The sequence below is a fragment of the Mustela erminea genome, chromosome X, assembly GCF_009829155.1.
Source record: "Mustela erminea isolate mMusErm1 chromosome X, mMusErm1.Pri, whole genome shotgun sequence".
Taxonomy (NCBI): domain Eukaryota; kingdom Metazoa; phylum Chordata; class Mammalia; order Carnivora; family Mustelidae; genus Mustela; species Mustela erminea.
In genome coordinates this window covers 62,799,204-62,818,234 of record NC_045635.1, presented here as the reverse complement: position 1 = coordinate 62,818,234, position 19,031 = coordinate 62,799,204, and the positions used below count along the sequence as shown (strand labels likewise).

Below are 19,031 nucleotides of genomic sequence, written 5' to 3'. Positions count from 1 at the left end.
AACCTGAGACAGATGCTTAACATAACAAGAGTCAAATGATTAACCAACTGAGCCACTCAGGTGCCCTAATCTTTAATGCATTTTTAATTTTTTTTCGTAAATGGTGGGAGAAAGTTGTCCAGTTTTGTTCTTTTGTATGTTGCTGTCCAGTTTTCTCAGCACTATTTGTTGAAGAGACTGTCTTTTTCCCATTGGATATCTTTTGCTGCTTGGTCAAAGATTAACTGGCCATGGATATGTGGGTTCATTTCTGGTATTTTTATTCTGTTCCATTGATCTATGTGTCTGTTTTTGTGCCAGTACCATACTGTTTTGATCACTACAGCCTTGTAATATAACTTGAAGTCCAGAATTGTTATACCTCCAGCTTTGATTTCCTTTGTCAGGGTTGCTTTGGTTATTCAGGGTCTTTTGTGGTACTCTACAAATTTTGAGATTATTTTCTGTATGTCTGTGATAAATATCTTTGGTATTTTAATAGGGATTGCATTGAATGTGTTGATTGCTCTGGGTAGTATAGCCATTTTAACAATATTTGTTCTTCTAATCCATGAGCATGGACTGTCTTTCCATTTCTTTATGTCATCTTCAATTTCTTTCATCATTGTTTTCTAGTTTTCAGAGTACAGGTATTTTACCTCCTTGGACAAGTTTATTCCTAGGTATTTTATGGTTTTTTGGTACAATTGTAAATGGTATTGATTCTTTGATTTTTCTTTCTGCTCCTTCATTATTACTGTATAGAAATGAAACAGATTTCTGTATGTTGATTTGGTATTCAATTTTGCTGAATTTGTGTATCAGTTCTAGCAATTTTCTGGTGGAATGTTTTGGGTTTTCTATATAGAGTGTTATGACATTTGAAAATAGTGAAAGTTTCACTGTTTCCTTGCTGATTTAGATACCTTTTATTTATTTTTGTTGTGTGATTGCTGTGGCTATGACTTCCACTACTCTGTTAAACAATAGTGGTGAGAATTGACATCCCTGTTTTCTTCCTGACTATAGAGGAAATGCTCTAAAGTGTTACTCATCGAGCATGATATTAGCTGTGGGTTTTTCATATATGGCCATTCTTTCTTTCTTTATTTTTTTTAAACATTTTATTTATTTATTTGACAGACAGAGATCACAAGCAGGCAGTGAGGCAGGCAGAGAGAGAGGGGGAAGCAGGCTCCCCACTGAGCAAAGAGCCCGATGCGGGGCTTGACCCTAGGATGCTGGGATCATGACCTGAGCCGAAGGCAGAGGCTTAACCCACTGAGCCACCCAGGTGCCCCAATATATGGCCTTTTTATGTTGAAATATGTTTCCACTAAACCTACTTTGTTGAGTATTTTTATCATGAATGGATGTTGTACTTTGTCAGATGCTTTTTCTGCATCTATTGAAATGATCTTATGGTTCTTATCCTTTCTTTTATTAACGTGGTATATCATGTTGATTGATATGTAAATATTGAACCACCCTTGCAGCCCAGAAATAAATCCCACTTGATCATGTTGAATGACTGTTTAATGTACTCTTGGATTTGATTTGCTAGTATTTTGCTGAGAGCTTTTGTATACATGTTCATTGGCAATATTGGCCTATAGTCATATATTATATATAATATTGGCCTTTAGTGGAATCTTTATCTGGTTTTGGTATCAGGGTAATGTTGGCCTCATGGAATGAGTTTGGAAGTATTCCTTCCTTTTATATTTCTTGGAATAGTTTTTGAAGAATATATCTTACCTCTTCTTTAAATGTTTGTTAGAATTCCCCTTGGAAACCATCTGGCCCTGGAGTTTTGTTTGTGGGAATTTTTTTGATTTCTGTTTCTTTGCTAGTTATCAGTCATTCAAGTTTTCTGTTTCCTGCTGTTTCAGATTTAGCAGTTTATATATTTCTAGGAATTTATCCATTCCTTCCAGGTTGTCTAATTTGTTAGCATATGGTTTTTCATAATATTTACTTATAACAGTTTGTATTTCTGTGATGTGGGTTGTTCTTTCTCTTCTCTCATTTGTAATTTTATTCATTTGGGTCCTTTCTCTTTTTTTGATAAGTCTGACTAGAGGCTTATTAATTGTATTAGCTTTTTTCAAAGAACCAGGTCTTGATTTCATTGATTTTTCTTTTTTTTAAGTTTCTGTATCATTTATTTCTGCTCTAATCTTTACTATGTCCTTCCTTCTGCTAGATTTAGGATTCATTTTTTGCTCTTTCTACCTCCTGTAGGTGACATGTTTTAAGTTGTTGATTTCAGGTTTTTCTTGCTTCTTGATTTAGGCCTGTATTGCCATATACTTCCCTCTTAGGACTACTTTTTTACATCCCAGATGTTTTGATTGTTGTGTATTCATTTTCATTTGTTTCCACAAACTCTTTAATTCCTTAGTTGATTTCCTGGTTGACCCATTCATTATTTAGTAGCATGTTGTGTTGCCTCCATGTATTTGTGATATTTCCATAGTTTTTCTTGTGATTGACTTCTAGTTTCATAGTGCTGTGGTTAGAAAAGATTCATAGTATGATTTCAATCTTTGTATTAGTTGCTGCCTTATTTGTAACCCAATACATGATTTATATGGGAGAATATCCCATAGAGTCTTTAAAAGAATGTGTGTTTTACTGTTTGAGGATAGAATATTGTGAATATATCTGTTAAGACCATTTGGTTTAAAGCCATTGTTTCCTTGTTGATCTTCTGTTTAAATGATCTTTCTATTGATATATGTGGGTTGTTAAAGTCCCCTACTCTAATTGTATTACTGTCAGTAACTTTCTTTATGTTTGTTATTAATTGTTTTATATATTCAGGTGCTTCCATGTTGGGTGCATAAATATTTATCATGGTTTGATATTCTTGTTGGATTGTCTCCTTTATTATGACATCATGCCCTTTTTGCTTGCCACTAGATGAAACACAGGACCTTATTTTTTTTATTTATATTGTTATATTTTAGCTATATTGTTCTGGATGTTTTAGATATTGTAATAAGCCAAGAAAAGGAAATAAGAGACTTGCATATTGGGAAGGAGAAAAACTCATTATTTGTTATTGCTATATCTGCCATCTTGGAAAAAATCTAAGAAAATCAACTAGAAAACTATGAAACTAAATAAGCTTAATAAAGTGACCTGGTTTCAAAATATCTAGGTGAAATAAAAAAAATATATATATGTATTGACATACATAAATGGAAACACAGGATTTTCTTATCCCCATTACAAAGGCAGATCTTTGTAGGATAAGCAAAGATATTCTTATGGTGGGGAGGAGGCCCCTACTTGCCTGCAGTTGAGATTCTGCAGAACCATGAAGTCCAAGTCCCCAATCAGGAACATTTTTGAGATGTAGCAGTCTTTATTTACTGGCTTGTACTGCTTCCCCTTGCCACTCTTGGGGACCTTGGTCCATAGCTCTTTGACACGCTCTGCCACCATGTTGCAGTGCTTGTCATGGCTTTCACATGGCCCAGGAGCTTCTTACTGTTATGCCAATTCATGATCACATGAAGAGTGTTGTTCTTCACTACTGCATTAGCACAGAGAGTGGATCCATGCTTACTTCTTCCTCCTGCCACTTCTGTAGTGCTTCCATGGTCATCTCAGTTTTGGACTTTTTGAGGAGGCTCATGGTAGTAGAGGCTGTGCCCCCAGATTAGTGCTGTCCCTCCATGTTGCTTCTATTTCTGTCTTCTGTATCTCTTGTTATGGTCTTTCTTTAAAGTCTAGTTTTTCCAAAACAAATATTGCCACTTCCACTTTCTTTTGATGTCCATATGCATAATAAATATATTTCCATCCCCTCATTTTCAATCTGCAGGTGAGTAAATGAGTCTATTATAGGCAGCATATAGCTAGGTCTTGTATTTTATTCATTCTGACACCTTATATATTTTTAAAAAGATTTGTGAGAGAGACTGGTAGGGGGGAGAAGAAAAGGGAGAGGGGAGAGAGAATCCCAAGCAGACTCTGTACTGAGCATGGAGCCCGATGCAGGGCTCAATCTCATGACCCCAAGATTATGATCCAAGCTGAAACCATGAGTTGGACACTCAACCAACTATACCACCCAGGTACCAACCCTATGTTTTTTCATTGGAGTGTTTGGTCCACTTACATTCATAGTAATTATTGATAGATACATATTTATTTCCATTTCATTACTTCTTTTGTAATTGTTTCTGGAGATTTTCTTTGATCCTTTCTTGTCTTTGTTGCTGTTGGTCTCTCCTTTGCCCTGAGAGAGTCCCCTTTAATATCTTTTGCTGGACTGCTTTAGTGGTCACAAACTCCTTTAGTTTTTACTTGACTGGGAAACTCTTTATCTCTCATTTATTCGGAGTAAGAGCCTTGGTGGATAGAGTATTGTTGGCTGCAGATTTTTTCCATTTGGCACTTTGAATTTATCATCCCACTCCCACCTGGTTTGCCAAGTTTCTGTTGAGAAATCTCCAGCTAGCCTTATGGGTCTTCCCTTTAAGTTAAGGAGTTCTTATGTCTTGCTGCTTTTTTTTTTTTTTTTTTAAGATTTCATTTATTTATTTGACAGAGCTCACAAGTAGGCAGAGAGGCAGGTAGAGAGAGAGGAGGAAGCAGGCTCCCTGTGAAGCAGAGAGCCCTATGTGGGGCTCGATCCCAGGACCCTGGGACCATGACCTGAGCCGAAGGCAGAGGCTTAACCCATTGAGCCACCCAGGCGCCCCTGTCTGGCTGCTTTTAAGATGTTTTCTTTATAACTGTATTTTGAAAATGTAATTATAATATGTCTTGATGTTGGCCTGCTATTGTTGATTTTGATGGGAGTTCTCTGTGCTTCCTGGATGTGGACATCTGTTCCATTCATCAGATTAAGGAAGTTTTCAACTCTTCTTTCTTCAAGTAAATTTTCTTTTTTGTTCATAGGATAAGACAAGCCTAGGGTCCTCTTATTCACTGCCATCTTCCCTCTCTCCTCTATCCTTTGTATCAATTTTTAAAGTTTTTTTTGTCTGATATTAATATAGCTACCATAGATCTTTTTTAGTTTTTATTTACATGGATGTGTTTGAAAAGCTGTCTTCTAAATTGTACCATTTTGCATTCCCACCAGCAATGGGGGAGATTTCCTGTTCCCCCGCATCCTTATCTGCATATAAGTTGTCAGTATTTTAGAGTTTTGTCTTTCTAATATATGTGTAGTGATGGCCTATTTCACTTCACTGTTATTTAGCTACTTTTTATTTTTATTTTTATCTTATTTTTTTAAATTTCTTTTCAGGATAACAGTATTCATTGTTTTTGCACCACACCCAGTGCTCCATGCAATACATGCCCTTCCCAATACCCAACACCTGGTTCTCCCAACGTCCCATCCCCCGCCCCTTCAAAACCCTCAGGTTGTTTTTCAGAGTCCATAGTCTTCCATGGTTCATCTCCCCTTCCAATTTCCCTCAACTCACTTCTCCTCTTCATCTCCCCATGTCCTCCATGTTATTTCTTATGCTCCACAAATAAGTGAAACCATATGATAATTGACTCTCTCGCTTGACATATTTCACTCAGCATAATCTCTTCCAGTCCTGTCCATGTTGCTACAAAAGTTGGGTATTCATCCTTTCTGATGGAGGCATAATACTTCATAGTGTAAATGGACAACATCTTCCTTATCCATTCATCCGTTGAAGGGCATCTTGGTTCTTTCCACCGTTTGGCGACCATGGCCATTGCTGCTATAAACACTGGGGTACAGACGGCCCTTCTTTTCACTACATCTGTATCCTTGGGGTAAATATCCAGTAGTGCAATTGCAGGGTCATAGGGAATCTCTATTTTTAGAGATTATCCACACTGTTATCCAAACTGGCTGCACCAACTTCCATTCCCACCAACAGTGGAAGAGGGTTCCCCTTTCTCCACATCCTCTCCAACACATGTTGTTTCCTGTCTTGCTAATTTTGGCCATTCTAACTGGTGTAAGGTGGTATCTCAATGTAGTTTTAATTTGAATCTCCCTAATGGCTAGTGATGAACATTTTTTCATATGTCTGATAGTCATTTGTATGTCTTTATTGGAGAACTGTCTGTTCATTTCTTCTGCCCCTTTTTTAATATGATTGTCTGTTTTGTGTGTGTTGAGTTTGAGAAGTTCTTTATAGATCCTGGATATCAACCTTTTGTCTGTACTGTCATTTGCAAATACCTTCTTCCTTTCCGTGGGTTGCCTCTTTGTTTTGTTGACTCTTTCCTTTGCTGTGCAGAAGGGTTTGATCTTGATAAAGTCCCCAAAGCTCATTTTCGCTTTTGTTTCCTTTGCCTTTGGAGACATATCTTGAAAGAAGTTGCTGTGGCTGATATTGAAGAGGTTACTGCCTAAGTTCTCCTCTAGGATTATGATGGATTCCTGTCTCACATTGAGAAATCTTTTATCCATTTTGAGTTTATCATTGGGTATGGTGTAAGAGAATGGTTGAGTTTTATTCTTCTACATATAGCTGTCCAATTTTCCCAGCACCCTTTATTGAAGAGACTTTCTCCACTGTATATTTTTTCCTACTTTGTCGAAGATTATTTGCCCATATAGTTGAGGGTCCATATCTGGACTCTCTAATCTGTTCCACTGGTCTATGTGTCTGTTTTTATGCCAGTACCATGCTGTCTTGGTGATCACAGCTTTGTAGTAAAGCTTGAAATCAGGTAACATGTTGCCGCCAGTTTTATTTTTGTTTTTGAACATTTCCTTAGCGATTTGGGGTCCCTTCTGATTCTGTACAAATTTTAGGATTATTTGCTCCAGCTCTTTGAAAAATACCGGTGGAATTTTGATTGGAATGGCATTCAAAGTATAGATTGCTCTAGGCAGTATAGACATTTTAACAATGTTTATTCTTCCGATCCAAGAGCATGGAATGGTCTTCCATCTTTCTGTGTCTTCTTCAGTTGCTTTCATGAGTGCTCTGTAGTTCCTCGAGTCCAGATCCTTTAGGTCTTTGGTTAGGTTTATTCCCAGGTATCTTACGGTTCTTGGTGCTATAGTAAATGGAATCAATTTTCTAATTTCCCTTTCTGTATTTTCATTGTTAGTGTATAAGAAAGCCACTGATTTCTGTACATTGACTTTGTATCCTGCACGTTACTGAATTGCTATGTGAGTTCTGGTAGTTTGGGTGTGGAGTCCTATGGGTTTTCCATATAAAGAATCATGTCATCTGGGAAGAGAGAGATTTTGACTCCTTCCTTGCCAATTTGGATACCTTTTATTTCTCCTTGTTGTCTGCTGTTGCTAGGACTTCTAATACTATTTTGAACAAGAGTGGTGAGAGTGGGCATCCTTGTTGTGTTGCTGATCTCACCGGGAAGGCTGCAAGCCCTTTCCCATTGAGGATGATATTTGCTGTGGGTCTTTCATAGATAGATTTTATGAAGTTCAGGAATGTTCCCTCTATCCCTATACTTTGAAGCATTTTAATCAGGAACGGATGCTGGATTTTTCAAATGCTTTTTCTGCATCGATTGAGAGGACCATGTGGTTCTTCTCTCTTCTCTTATTGATTTGTTCTATCACATTGATTGATTTGTGAATGCTAGATCATCCTTATAACCTAGGGATGAATCTCACCTGCTCATGGTGGATAATCTTTTAATGTGCTGTTGGATCCTGTTTGCTAGGATCTTGTTGAGAATCTTAGCATCCATATTCATCAGGGATATTGGTCTGTAATTCTTTTTGGTGGGGTCTTTCCCTGGTTTGGGGATCAGGGTAAGGCTGGATTCATAAAAAGAGTCTGGAAATTTTCCTTCTGCTTCAATTTTTTGAAACAGCTTCAGGAGAATGGGTGTTATTTCTTCTTTGAATGTTTGCTAGAATTCCCCAGGGAATCCATCAGGTCCTGGGCTCTTGTCTTTTGGGAAGTTTTTGATCACTGCTTCAGTCTCATTGTTAGATATTGGTCTATTCAGGTTGTCAATTTCTTCCTGGTTCAATTTTCAGAGTTTATAGTTTTCTAGGAATGCTACCATTTCATCTAGGTTGCTTAACTTATTGGCATATAACTGTTGATAATAACTTCTGATGATTGTTTCTACTTCCTTGGTGTTCGTTGTGATCTCTCCCTTTTCATTCATAATTTTATGAATTTGGGCTTTCTCTCTTTTCTTTTGGATTGGTTTGGCCAATGGTTTATCAATCTTATTGATTCTTTCAAAAAACTAGCTTCTAGTTTCATTGATACGTTCTACTGTATCTCTAGTTTCTACCTCATTGATCTCTGCTCTAATCTTGATTATTTCCCTTATGTGTGGAGTTGGTTTGATTTGTTGTTGATTCTCCAGTTCTTTAAGGTGTAGAGACAGCTGGTGTGTTCTGGATTTTTCATTTTTTTTGAGGGAGGCTTGGATAGCTATGTATTTCCCTCTTAGGACCGCCTTTGCTATATCCCATAGGTTTTGGACCAAAGTGTCTTCATTCTCATTGGTTTCCATGAATTGTTTCAGTTCTTCGTTGATCTCCTGGTTGATTCAAGCATTCTTAGGTAAGGTGGTCTTTAGCTTCCAGGTGTTTGAGTTCCTTCCAAACCTTTCCTTGTGATTTAGCTCCAGTTTCAAAGCATTGTGGTCTGAGAATATGCAGGGAATAATCTCAGTCTTTTGGTATCGGTTGAGTCCTGATTTGTGACCCATTATGTGGGAACCTTTGAGAAGGTTCCATGTGCACTTGAGAAGAATGAGTATTCTGTTGTTTTAGGGTGGAATGTTCTGTATATATCTATGAGGTTCATCTGGTCCAATGTGTCATTCAATGCTCTTGTTTCTTTATTGATTTTCTGCTCTGATGATCTGTCTATTACTGAGAGAGGCATGTTAAGATCTCCTACTATTAATGTATTCATATCAATATGACTCTTTATCTTGAGTAATAGTTTTCTTATATAATTGGCTGCTCCCATGTTGGGGGCATAGATATTTACAATTGTTAGATCATCTTGGTGGATAGTCCCTTTAAGAATGACGTAGCATCTTTCTGTATCTCTGACTACAATCTTTAGTTTAAAATCTAATTTATCTGATATGAGAATCGGTACCCTGGCCTTCTTTTGAGCCCTATTGGCATGAAAGATGCTTCTCCATCCCTTCACTTTCAGTCTGGGTGTATCTTTAGGTTCAAAATGGGTCTCCTGTAGACAACATATGGATGGGTCCTGTCGTTTTATCCAATCTGCAACCCTGTATCATTTTATGGGTTCATTTAGGCCATTCACATTGAGAGTGATTATTGAGAGATAATGTTTTTATTGACATCATGTTGCCTTTGAAGTCTTCCTTTCTGTAGATTGCCTCTATATTTCTGTTCAATGATATTATGATTTTTCCTCTTTTATAGAACCCCCCTTAATATTTTCTGCAGTGTAGTCTTGGTGGTCACATATTCTTTAAGCCCTGCTGGTTGGAATCTCTTTATCTCTCCAACTCTTTTGAATGTCAGTCTTGTAGGATAAAGTATTCTTGGCTGCACGTTCTTCTCATTTAGTACCCTGACTATATCTTGCCAGCCCTTTCTGGCTTGCCAGGTTTCTGTGGACAGGTCTGATGGGCTTTCCTCTGCGTGTAAGGAGCCTCTTTGTCCTAGCAGCTTTCATGAGATTGTATCTCTTCCTTGCCATCTTGTCTCCCTTTATCCTTATTTTTTAATTGATATTTAATGCATCCATTTCAATTTTTTATAATTTCATTATATATGTATATATTTTTTCATAGTGCTTACCCTTGATAATATAATTAACATATTTATAATAATTAAGTTCAAATAATTAATATGAATCAATACCAGCTTAGTATAACAGTATATGAAACTGTACTACTTTTCAGCTCCAGTCCCCACTTTTAACTCTTCCATATTGCGTCTTCATAAATTGTGTGCCTGTTAACGCAGATTTATTATTATTGTGTTATGGATTTATCTTTTTTTAATTACATTGATTTATTTAATTTCAGAAAAACAGTATTCATTATTTTTTCACCACACCCAGTGCTCCATGCAAACTGTGCCCTCTATAATACCCACCACCTGGTACCCCAACCTCCCACCCGCCCCACCACTTCAAACCCCTCAGATTGTTTTTCAGAGTCCATAGTCTCTCATGATTCACCTCCCCTTCCAATTTCTCCCAACTCCCTTCTTCAAACTCCCCTTGTCCTCCATGCTATTTGTTATGCTCCACAAATAAGTGAAACCATATGATAATTGACTCTCTCTGCTTGACTTATTTCACTCAGCATAATCTCTTCCAATCCCGTCCATGTTGCTACAAAAGTTGGGTATTCATCCTTTCTAATGGAGGCATCATACTCCATAGTGTATATGGACCACATCTTCCTTATCCATTCGTCCGTTGAAGGGCATCTTGGTTCTTTCCATAGTTTGGCGACCGTGGCCATTGCTGCTATAAACATTGGGGTACAGATGGCCCTTCTTTTCACGACATCTGTATCTTTGGGGTAAATACCCAGGAGTGCAATGGCAGGGTCATAGGGAAGTTCATTTTTAATTTCTTGAGGAATCTCCACACTGTTCTCCAAAGAGGCTGCACCAATTTGCATTCCCACCGACAGTGTAAGAGGGTTTTCCTTTCTCCACATCCTCTCCAACGCATATTGTTTCCTGTTTTGTTAATTTTGGCCATTCTAACTGGTGTAAGGTGATATCTCAATGTGGTTTTAATTTGAATCTCCCTGAGGGCTAGTGATGATGAACATTTTTTCATGTGTCTGATAGCCATTTGTATGTCTTGATTGGAGAAGTGTCTGTTCATATCTTCTGCACATTTTTTGATATGTTTGCCTGTTTCGTGTGTGTTGAGTTTGAGGAGTTCATTATAGATCCTGGATATCAACCTTTTGTCTGTACTGTCATTTGCAAATACCTTCTCCCATTCCGTGGGTTGCCTCTTTGTTTTCTTGACTGTTTCCTTTGCTGTGCAGAAGCTTTTGATTTTGCTGAAGTCCCAAAAGTTTATTTTTGCTTTTGTTTCCTTTGCCTTTGGAGACATATCTTGAAAGAAGTTGCTGTGGCTGATATCGAAGAGATTACTGCCTATGTTCTCCTCTAGGATTCTGATGGATTCCTTTCTCACATTGAGGTCTTTTATCCATTTTGAGTTTATCTTTGTGTACGGTGTAAGAGAATGGTCAAGTTTCATTCTTCATGAATACACATATAGCTACATAGAGCTGCCCAGTTTTCTCAGCACCATTTATTGAAGAGACTGTCTTTTTTCCACTGTATATTTTTTATCTGTTTTGTCGAAGATTAATTGACCATAGAGTTGAGGGTCCATATCTGGACTCTCTAATCTGTTCCACTGGTCTATGTGTCTGTTTTTATGCTAGTACCATGCTGTCTTGGTGATCACAGCTTTGTAATAAAGCTTGAAATCAGGTAACGTGATGCCCCCATTTTTATTTTTGTTTTTGAACATTTCCTTAGCAATTCAGGGTCTCTTCTGATTCCATACAAATTTTTGGATTATTTGCTCCAGCTCTTTGAAGAATACCAATGGAATTTTGATCAGAATGGCATTAAAAGTATAGACTTCTCTAGGCAGTATAGACATTTTAACAATGTTTATTCTTCCGATCCAAGAGCATGGAGTGGTCTTCCATCTTTTTGTGTCGTCTTCAATTTCTTTCATGAGTCTTCTGTAGTTCCTCTAGTACAGATCCTTTAGCTCTTTGGTTAGGTTTATTCCCAGGTATCTTATGGTTCTTGGTGCTATGGTAAATGGAATCGATTCTCTAATTTCCCTTTCTGTATTTTCATTGTTAGTGTATAAGAAAGCCACTGATTTCTGCACATTGACTTTGTATCCTGCCATGTTGCTGAATTACTGTATGAGTTCTAGTAGTTTGGGAGTGGAGCCTTTTGTGTTTTCCATATAAAGAATCATGTCATCTGTGAATAGAGAGAGTTTGACTTCTTCATTGCCAATTTGGATACCTTTTATTTCTCTTTGTTGTCTGATTGCTGTTGCTAGGACTTCCAATACTATGTTGAACAAGAGTGGTGAAAGTGGGCATCCTTGTCTTGTTCCTGATCTCAACGGGAAGGCTACAAGCTTTTTCCCATTGAGGATGATATTTGCTGTGGTTCTTTCATAGATAGATTTGATGAGGTTCAGGAATGTTCCCTCTATCCCTATACTTTGAAGCGTTTTAATCAGGAACGGATGCTGGATTTTGTCAAATGCTTTTTCTGCATTGATTGAGAGGACCATGTGATTCTTCTCTCTTCTCATATTAATTTATTGTTTCACATTGATTGATTTGCGAATGTTGAACCATCCTTGTAGCCCAGGGATGAATCCCACCTGATCCTGGTGGATAATCTTTTTAATGTGCTGTTGGATCCTGTTTGCTAGGATCTTGTTGAGAATCTTAGCATCCATATTCATCAGTGATATTGGTCTGAAATTCTCCTTTTTGTTAGGGTCTTTGCCTGGTTTGGGGATCAGGGTAATCCTGGCTTCATAGAAAGATTCAGGAAGTTTTCCTTCTGCTTCAATTTTTTGAACCATCTTCAGTAGAATAGGTGTTATTTCTTCTTTGAAAGTTTGGTAGAATTCCCCAAGGAATCCATCAGGTCCTGGGCTCTTGTTTGGATTTATCTTTTAAATCACATACTAAATAGAAGTATTATAAACCAAAAATACAATCCTAATAGCTTTTATATTTATATACGTAGTTTCCTTGACCAATGTTCTTGGTTTCTTTTAATGGTTTCAGTTACAGTTAGTGCCCATTCATTTTTTCCTGCAGAACACTCTCATTTCTTAAAGGACTCTTCTACCAGTGATGAATTCAATGATTTTTTATCTGTGAATGTCTTATTTTATCCTTCACTTTTTGAAGGATAGTGTTTTATGTTATCAGAATCTTGACAGATATTTTTCTTTCTATAAATTATTTTTTTTAATTTTTAATTTTTTTATAACCATATAATGTATTATTAGCCCCAGGGGTACAGGTCTGTGAATTGCCAGTTTTACACACTTCACAGCACTCACAATAGCTCATACCCTCCCTAATGTCCATAACCCCATCACCCTCTCCCGAGCCACCTCCCCCTGGCAACCCTCATTTTATTTTTTGAGATTAAGAGTCTCTTATGGTTTGTCTCCCTCCAGATCCCATCTTGTTTCATTTATTCTTTTCCTACCCCCCAAACCCCCTACATTGCATCTCCACTTCCTCATATCAGGGATATCATATGATAGTTGTCTTTCTCCCGTCGACTAATTTTGCTAAGCATAATACCCTCTAGTTCCATCCACGTCATCGCAAATGGCAGGATTTAATTTCTTTTGATGGCTTCATAGTATTCCATTGTATATATATATATATATATACCATATCTTCTTTATCCTTTCTGTCCATCTGTTGATGGACATCTAGGTTCTTTCCATAGTTTGGCTATTTTGGACATTGCTGCTATAAACATTTGGGTGCACGTGCCCCTTCGGATCACTATGTTTTTATCTTTAGGTTAAATACCCAGTAGTGAAATTGCTGGGTCATAGGGTACCTCTCTTTTCAAGTTTTTGAGGGACTTCCATTCTGTTTTCCAGAGTGGCTGCACTAGCTTGCATTCCTACCAACGGTGTGGGAGGGTTCCCCTTTCTCTGCTTTCTCGCCAGCATCTGTCATTTCCTGACTTGTAAATTTTAGCCATTCTGACTGGTGTGAGGTGGTATCTCATTGTGGTTTTGATTTGTATTTCCCTGATGCCGAGTGATGTGGAGCCCTTTTTCATGTGTCTGTTAGCCATCTGGACGTCTTCTTTGCAGAAATGTCTGTTCATGTCCTCTGCCCATTTCTTGATTGGATTATTTGTTCTTTGGGTGTTGATTTTGATAACTTCTTTATAGATTTTGGATACTAGCACTTCATCTGATATGTCATTTGAAAATATCTTCTCCCATTCTGTCAGTTGTCTTTTGGTTGTGTTAACTGTTTCCTTGCTGTGCAACAGTTTTCATCTTGATGAAATCCCAATAGTTCATTTTTGCCCATGCTTCCCTAGCCTTTGGCAATGTTCCTAGGAAGAAGTTCCTGCAGCTGAGGTCGAAGAGGTTGCTGCCTGTGTTCTCCTCAAGGATTTTGATGGATTCCTTTCTCACACTGAGGTCCTTCATCCATTTTGAGTCTATTTTCGTCTGTGGTGTAAGGAAATGTTCCAATTTCATTTTTCTGCATGTAACTGTCCAATTTTCCCAACACCATTTGTTGAAGAGGCTGTCTTTTTTCCACTGGACATGCCTTTCTCCTTTGTGAAGATTAGTTGACCATAGAGTTGAGGGTCTATTTCTGGGCTCTCTATTCTGTTCTAGTGATCTATGTGTCTGTTTTTGTGTCAGTATCATACTGTCTTGATGATGACAGCATTGTAATAGAGTTTGAAGTCTGGAATTGTGATGCCACCAACTTTGGCTTTCTTTTTCAATATTCCTTTGGCTATTCGAGGTCTTTTCTGGTTCCATATAAATTTTAGGATTATTTGTTCCATTTCCTTGAAATAAATGGATGGGATTTTTATAGGGGTTGCGTTAAATGTGTAGATTGCTTTAGGTAGCATAGACATTTTCACAATATTTGTTCTTCTAATCCAGAAGTAGGGAACACTTTTTCATTTCTTTGTGTCTTCCTCAATTTCTTTTATGAGTACTTTATGGTTTTCTGAGTATAGATTCTCTTCCTCTTTGTTTAGGTTTATTCCTAGGTATTTTATGATTTTCGGTGCAGTTGTAAATGGGATTGACTCCTTAATTTCTCTTTCTTCTGTCTTGTTGGTGAAAAGAAATGCAACAGATTTCTGAGCATTCATTTTATATCTTGACACTTTACTGAATTCCTGTACAAGTTCTAGCAGTTTTGGGGTGGAGTCTTTTGGGGTTTCCACATATAGGATCATATCATCTGCAAAGAGTGATAGTTTGACTTCTTCTTTGCCCATTCAGATGCCTTTAATTTCTTTTTGTCTGATTGCTGAGGCTGGGACTTCTAGTACTATGTTGAATATCAGTGGTGATAATGGACATCCCTGCCATGTTCCCAACCTTAGTGGAAAAGCTTTCAGTTTTTCTCCATTGAGAATGATATTTGCAGTGGGTTTTTCATAGATGGCTTTGATGATATTGAGGTAGGTGCCCTCTATTTCTACACTTTGAAGAGTTTTGATCAGGAAGGGATGCTGCACTTTGTCAAATGCTTTTTCAGGATCTATTGAAAGTATCATATGGTTCTTGTTCTCTCTTTTATTAATGTATTGTATCACATTGATTGATTGGCAGATGTTGAACCAACCTTGCAGCCCTGGAATAAATCCCACTTGGTCGTGATGAATAATCCTTTTAATGTACTGTTGGATTCTATTGGTTAATATTTTGGTGAGAATTTTCGTATCTGTGTTCATCAAGGATATTGGTCTGTAATTCTCTTTTTTGATAGGATCCTTTTCTCATTTTGGGATCAGGGTGATGCTGGCCTCATAAAATGAGTTTGGAAGTTTTCCTTCCATTTCTGTTTTTTGGAACAGTTTCAGGAAAATAGGAATTAATTCTTTAAATGTTTGGTAGAATTCCCCTGGGATGCTGTCTGCCCCTGGGCTTTTGTTTGCTTGGAGATTTTTGATGACTGTTTCGATCTCCTTACTGGTTATGGATCTGTTCAAGTTTTCTATTTCTTCCTGGTTCAGTTGTGGTAGTTTATATGTTTCTAGGAATGCATCCGTTTCTTCCAGATTGTCAAATTTGTTGGCGTAGAGTTGCTCATAGTATGTTCTTATAATTGTTTGTATTCTTTGGTGTTGGTTGTGATCTCTCCTCTTTCATTCATGATTTTATTTATTTGGGTCCTTTCTATTTTCTTTTTGATAAGTCTTGCCAGGGGTTTATCAATCTTATTAATTCTTTCAAAGAACCAGCTCCTAGTTTCGTTGATTTGTTCTCTTGGTTTTATTGGTTTCTATTTCATTGAATTCTGCTCTGATCTTGATGATTTCTCTTCTCCTTCTGGGCTTAGGGTTTCTTTCTTGTTCTTTCTCCAGTTCCTTTAGGTAGTAGGGTTACGTTGTGTATTTGAGACCTCTCTTGTTTCTTGATAAAGGCTTGTACCACTATATATTTTCCTCTCAGGACTGCCTTTGCTGTGTCCCACTGATTTTGAACCATTTTATTTTCATTATCATTTGTTTTCATGAATTATTTCAATTCTTCTTTAAATTTCTGGTTGACCCATTCATTCTTTAGAAGGATGGTGTTTAGTCTCCATGTATTTGGGTTCTTTCCAAATTTCCTCTTGTGATTGAGTTCTAGCTTCAGAGTATTGTGGTCTGAAAATAGGCAGAGAATGATCCCAATCTTTTCATACTGGTTGAGACCTGATTTATGACCTAGGATGTTATCTTTTCTGGAGAATGTTCCATGTACGCTAGAGAAGAATGTGTATTCTGTTGCTTTAGGATGAAATGTTCTAAATATATCTGTGATGTCCATCTGGTCCAGTGTGTCATTTAAGGCCTTTATTTCCTTGTTGATCTTTTGCTTGGATGATCTGTCCATTTCAGTGAGGGGATTGTTAAAGTCCTTTTCTACTATTGTATTATTGTTGATGTGTTTCTTTGATTATGTTATTAATTGGTTTATATAATTGGCTGATCCCATGTTCGGGGCATAGATATTAAAAATTGTTGGATGTTCTTGTTGGACAGACCCTTTGAGTATGGAACAGTGTCCTTCCTCATCTCTTATTATAGTCTTTGGCATAAAATCTAAGTGATCTGATATAAGGTTTGCCACTCCTGCTTTCTTCTGATGTCCATTAGCATGGTATATTGTTTTCCACCCCCTCACTTTAAATTTGGAGGTGTCTTCGAGTCTAAACTGAGTTTCTTGCAGGCAGCATATTGAAGGTTTTATTTTTTTATCCATTCTGATACCCTCTGTCTTTTGATTGGGGCATTTAGCCCATTAACATTCAGGGTAACTATTGAAAGATAGAATATATTACCACTGTATTGCCTGTAAGGTGACTGTTACTGTATATTGTCTATGTTCCTTTATGATCTACTACTTTTAGGGGTCTCTCTTTGCTTAGAGGACCCCTTTCAATATTTCCTGTAGCGCTGGCTTGGTGTTTGCAAATTCTTTCAGTTTTTGTTTTTCCTGGAAGCTTTTTATCTCTCCTTCTATTTTCAGTGATAGCCTAGCTGGATATAGTATTCTCGGCTGCATGTTTTTCTCATTTAGTGCTCTGAATATATCATGCCAGCTCTTTCTGGCCTGCCAAGTCTCTGTGTATAAGTCCGCTGCCAATCTAATGTTTTTACCCTTCTATGTTACAGACTTCTTTTCCCGGGCTGCTTTCAGGATTTTCTCTTTGTCACTAAGACTTGTAAATTTCACTATTACGTGATGAGGTGTGGACCTATTTTTATTGATTTTGAGGGTCGTTCTTAGCATCTCCTGAATTTTGTTGCTTGTTCCCTTTGCCATATTAGGGAAATTCTCTACAATAATTTCTCCAGTATACCTTCTGCTCCCCTCTGTCTTCTTCAGGAATCCCAATTATTCTAATATTGTTTTTTCTTATGGTGTCACTTATTTCTTGAATTCTCCCCTTGTGGTCCAGTAGTTGTTTGTCTCTCTTTTGCTCAGCTTCTTTATTCTCCAGCCTTTGGTCTTCTATATCACTTATTCTTTTTTCTGCCTCATTTATCCTAGCAGTAAGAGCCTCCATTTTTTATTGCACTGCATTAATAGCTTTTTAAATTTCAACTTGGTTAGATTTTAGTTCTTTTATTTCTCCAGAAAGGGCTTTTAGCTCTTTGGAGAGGGTTTCTCTCATATCTTCCATACCCTTTTTGAGCCCAGCTAGAACCTTGAGAATTGTCATTCTGAACTCTAGATCTGACATTTTACCAATGTCAATATTGATTAGGTATGTAGCCTTTGGTACTGCCTTTTTTTTTTTTTTGAGGTGAGTTTTCCTGCCTTGTCATTTTGTCCAGATAAGAATATATGAAGGAGCAAATAAAATACTAAAAGAAAATACTAAAAGGGTGGCAAGGACCCCAGGAAAATGTGCTTTAACGAAATCAGGAGAGATCCCAAATCATGGTGGCGGGGGGAGAAAGGGGATAAAAAGAAGTTCAGGAAAAAAATCAACTAAAAAAGAAAACAAGTAAAGAAAAAATATAAAAAATATTATATATATATTTTATATATATATATATATATATATATATATATATATATATATACACACACACACATATATTAGACTGGTAACTAGAAAAGGGTCACCCACTTAATTTTGGGTGTATTTTGGTCTCTTAGAAGAAACTACCTCACAAAATTTTAAAGAATGGAAAACATATATAAGGGTAGACACAATGAACGTGTGAAATATGCCTATAAAGATGAAAAAAAATTTTTTAATTTTTAAAAATGAGTTTATAAATTAAGTGTGTTGGGAGAATAAAGAAAAGGAAGTGGAGAGAATTTGCTCCGGCTGGAGACTAGAACAAGCCCAGAGCTAGATTTAGAGTATATTTTGATCTATTAGAAGAAGTTGTATCCCAAATTTTTTAGAAGTAAAAAGCCTATGGGTATGCAAAATATAAAGTCAGATACAATGAAGGATAAAATATAAGAATTAAGTTTCAAAAAAGATTTTTTTATGAAAGGTATTGTTAAGATAAACTAGTTAAAAAACATTAAAGGAGGAAAGGGTAAACGTTAAAAAAATTAGCATTAGAAAAGAAATAAAATTAAAAAAAATTTATTGCAAGACTGAAGAAAATTTACTGCAAGACTAAAGAATCATGGGGAGAAAGCCATGAATTCCATGCTTTGCTTTCTCCTCCTCTGGAATTCCGCCGTTCTCCTTGGTAAGTCAGCTTGGTCTTTGCTGGATTTCTTGTTGATCGTTTTGGGGAAGCGCTTGTTGTTTTGATTCTCAAGTGTCTTTGTCCGAAGTGGAATTACACCACCCCTACCAGGGGCCAGGCT

General features: G+C 37.1%; 1 protein-coding gene and 1 pseudogene across 2 annotated transcripts in view; one reads left to right on the top strand and one right to left on the bottom strand.

The window, feature by feature from the left end:
• The window catches only part of ZDHHC15 (zinc finger DHHC-type palmitoyltransferase 15), a 192,731-nt gene that overhangs the window by 18,119 nt on the left and 155,581 nt on the right, over nucleotides 1-19,031 (top strand). The window lies entirely within an intron of this gene.
• Nucleotides 3,253-3,625, bottom strand: LOC116583456 (annotated as a pseudogene).